At 41.8% G+C, this 4,344-nt stretch overlaps 1 non-coding gene across 1 annotated transcript; it reads right to left on the reverse strand.

Annotated features, from left to right (window-relative positions):
• Window positions 1–980: 980 nt before the first annotated feature.
• On the reverse strand, window positions 981–1,052 carry trnag-ucc (transfer RNA glycine (anticodon UCC)). The gene has a single exon. It is a non-coding gene; the product is annotated as a tRNA-Gly (tRNA).
• Between the last annotated feature and the right edge of the window lie 3,292 nt (window positions 1,053–4,344).

Raw genomic sequence — 4,344 nt, forward strand, 5'->3', positions numbered from 1 at the left:
GTCTGCTCCCGACTCTCCACCTCCCGTTCTGTTAGTAACCTCTCAGTCTCCTGGGAATTGTGTTGTTCCCAATTTTGCCGGATTCCAGTCCTTTAACCTTGGCTGAGCAGACAGACGATGGTCTGAGGAATATCATTCCCAAATGTCTCATGTCCAAGGCAATAACAATTAATAACGATGTCTGTGCATCCTCCTCTAATCTGTGAAAATCATTGTTGCGGACTGTCGGAACATCTATTGACCGAAATTGAGGAGGGTTTGAACCAGATCAAACTCCTATGAGTTCAGAAGATTGTCTAGATCCCTTTTTCTTTTCTCCTGAAGGCAAATGTACGGCAATGCAATTCAATTGGTGAAACTTCCAGGCTTGAAGTGAAACATAATTTACTTTCACTATCGTTGTAACACAAACAAAAAACAAAGTGTGGACTAACCCAAATCTATTAGAAAACTTAACGAAATGAAACATCATTTAACTACGAAACAGTCAATGTTCGAATATAGTAACATTGCATAAAACATACCAAACTGGTCTTCCTGCTACCGGAATGATATTGTGAAACTTGAATGGATTAGGAAAAGTTATAATGTGATGTTTGTAATTCTTAACCTTCCAAATGGTTTTGAGGGGCGAACGTATTTTAACCTTGAAGAAATTTGACGCATTTAAACCTCCTTCCTGTCCACGGTAGAAGCTGTTGGATCTGTTCCGAATTCCCATCGGCTTCTGTAATTATTTAAGGTTTCTGACGATAGCAATCTCTCACTTTTCGAACAAAACAAAACGAACCTTATGTTGCGAACAATATTCAAATAAGCAATGGGCAGCAGAGAGTAAAGCTTTCGAGCAACGCTGCTCGGATTGTCACGGCAATGAACAGGAACCATCGCCATGAAAACCCTCAAGGAACCTGACAAATCCATTTCGCCACAGAATGTAACGTTGGTGCTCAAGACTTTTCCTTGCAAAACCGCAACACTGCGATGGCTGGGAATCGAACCCAGATCAACTGCTTGGAAGGCAGCTATGCTCACCACTACACCACCACCGCGCTAGCAGCTAGCCTGTCCCTTTTCCCAAACACACATAACAAGGGTCAATGGTCTATAATTTCCAGGTTTTTCTCTACTTCTTGAATGAGGGAACAACGTTTACTATCCTGCAGTGTTCTGGTCCTCCACCTTTGGACAATGACAACATAAAGATCAAAGTCGAAGGCTCGGAAATCCGATTCTTGGTTTCCCAGAGAATTCTAGGATAAATCCCACCCGGCCCACGGGAATTTATATATTTTCACATTTTCAGAGTTTGCAACACCTCGTCCTTGGGAACTTCAATCCGATCTCGTCTGGTAGACTGTTTCTCAGTATTGTCCTCTACAACATTTTGTTTTTCCAGAGCGAATCCTGACGAAAGATATTGCTTTTGCGCTTCCCCCATCACTTCTGTCTCCACGCACTACTTACCACGACTGTCCTTCATTGGCCATATTTTATTCTATTCATTCTTTTAGTCCTTACGTAACTATGGAAAGATATAGGATTTTCCCTTATCCTATCTGCCAACAAATTCTCAACTACCATCCTGGCTCATCTTCTGTCTCTCTTCAGGTCTTTCCTAAACTTCCTCAGTAATCATGACTCCTGCAATTGACAATTTCCTCCCTCTCTGACAGTTACATACTTATCAAATACACACAGAACCTGCTCCTTGAATAAGCTCATCACGTCTATTCTGCCCATTCCCTGCCGTTTCCTTGCCCAACCTGTGCATGCGTGATCTTATCTAATCGCATTACAATTTTCTTTCCCCCAGCAGCAGCGCTTGCCCTCCGGTGTATACCTATCCCTTTGAAAAGCTCAAGTAAACATAATTTAATTTTGGTAACTATCACCAAAGTGCTCACCTACCGCCAAATCCATCACCTTGCCATGTTCATTACCCGGTACCAAATCTAATTTGGCCTCTCCCCTTGTTGGCCTGTTCCATTACACAGTAGTTAAGGAATCTATCGCAGATACTCAATACTCTTCTCATCAAGGCTACGCTGACTGAGCTGCTTCGACCGATCGACATGTTGATTAAAATCCCGCATGATAATTGCCATACCATTTTTTCAGGTGTTGTTTATGTCTTTGTTTCCTGCCCTCCCCAATGTGATCTTAAAATTTGAAGCCGGTAGACTCAGACAGTCAATGACATTTTCTTCTTAGAACTTCTACTTTCCTCCCAAATGGATTCAAACTCTTTCTCCATAGAACGTATATCATCTGTCAGCATCGGTCTGAGATTGTCCTTGAATGTTTGAGTTACACCACCTTCCTTACCACCATTTCTGTCCTTCCAAATTGTCTCATGCCCGTGAATATTTACCTCCCAGTCTTGACTATGCTGTCTCCATGTATCTGCAATGTCTACTAAATTGTATTCGTTCGTGATAATTTATGCCGTTATATCCCCAACCTTCTTCCGAAAAGTACGAGCATTCAGGTATAGTTCCTTTATGGTCGCTTTCTTACACATTTATAAACAACATCTCTAATAATATCTTCTAAGCTATCCTTTCTTCTTGCTTCTTACTTCTCCTCACTTGTCCATTTCTGAACTCCCTGCTTAGTACACAAGTGCTCAAATACACCTTCTAGGTGCAGCAACACTTTCCCTAATCTTCACACAATCCAGTCTAATAGATTCACTGCTCATATTGTGGTCGCCATTACCTTGGGAAATGAAGTCTGGATTGAATGACCGTTTTGCAGAATACAAAGTTCTATCGCCAAAAATGTCCCAGAGCTTCCAGTTGACTGCTCCTTTAGCAAAGAACCAAGATTCCTCGCCAACGTCTCTATCTCAGGCTTACTGCAGTGTTCCACCATAGCTCAGCGCATGCTGAAAAAGTAACAGGCCATTTTCTGCTTGAGCACCCCGCGACCATCCATACCAATTTCAATCATTTTAGAGGCCTGAGGTCTCCCATGTCCTGGCCCCCGACACACCCACCAGGCCTAGTTATAGCATAGCAGCCATTACACAATACTTATGGTTAATCATAAACAGTCTCCGTGAACAGTTGTTAATGCTCCAAACAAATCATTATCAATTCCTATGTCCAACTGTTAGTTTGTCTCTTTCGGCTCTATCCCGACAGCTCGTTCACTTCTAATTACTGTACCCGCTCCCACATATCTTCTGCATATAGACCAAACTTTTCCTGGAAATAATCAATGCTAAGGACGGCATCACTGCACCGAAAATGTTAACTCCGATTTCTCTTTCCAGCATCTTTTGTCTTGCCCCTGAGGAAGCATGATACAGTGGTTGTGTATTGACCCCTTGCACATAAGACACAACTGTGTTAATCCTGAAAAGTTCTCTTGTTGATGAATCCCATTACAACGTGAGGCATTGGCATCGACTTCGTAGGTCAATAAATAAAGAAATCATGTGCTTGGATTTGTGCCGCAGTTCTGTTCTGAATATGGAAAACAACAGAGAGCTAAATCTCGGTCATGTCAGATGGGAACAGATAGGAATCTCCACAAGAGGTGGAATTAAGTGAATGTTTTTCAGTTAGAGAAAATTCACACCATTTCTCGCTGTAATAGACTGTGGCTATCAAAACAAAATATTTTATAACCACAAAGTCTTAATACAGCATTTTCGAGTTAGAATATCTGAATGTTCTCCTTCCAGTGTGACAGTAGAGTTGTGTCAGCAAATGGGATAACTTAGTAAATCACTTTACTTGTTCAGCAAGCGAACAGTCCTCTTGTGCTAAGATATAGGAACAGAATGCAGGACGTGGGATGGAAAGGTTCTGAAAAAGTTTGATATAGGGACTGATGAAGTGTTCGTGGTTCTGAGCGGCTTGAAGTGGGCATACTCCAAATTCAGGACGGATTTGTATCTTATGTTCCTCTCTGTCTCAATGGAGGAAATGTTTTACTTTCCTCTTTGAGTTTGTAGTGGACTGGACTAACGCAGTTCCACTTTTCAGCAGGAAAAGGAGAGATAAACCAGAGAATCACACAGCAGTGAGTCTCACATCAGTTAAAGGGAACCTTTTGGAGCAAACCCTGTAGGAGAGAGTTAACTGCCACTTGTCCAGGCAAGGTTTCATCAGGAAGAGTCATCACGGCTTTGTTACAGAATGTCATGCCTAACAGATTGGATTAAATATATTTCATTGGCAAGTGATCGGGTTTTTTAACGAGGGCAGTAAAGTTGATGTTGTTTGTGTGGATTTCAACATAGCCTTTAACACGACACCACACTGGAGACTGGTAAGAGGATAAAAGTGAAAAGGGATTTAAGGTCCCTTGCAAGTTGGATCCAAACTTAAT

Source organism: Chiloscyllium plagiosum, unplaced genomic scaffold (genome assembly GCF_037043375.1).
Source record: "Chiloscyllium plagiosum isolate Xiang-an unplaced genomic scaffold, Cpla_swu_hap1 HiC_scaffold_42, whole genome shotgun sequence".
NCBI lineage: Eukaryota > Metazoa > Chordata > Chondrichthyes > Orectolobiformes > Hemiscylliidae > Chiloscyllium > Chiloscyllium plagiosum.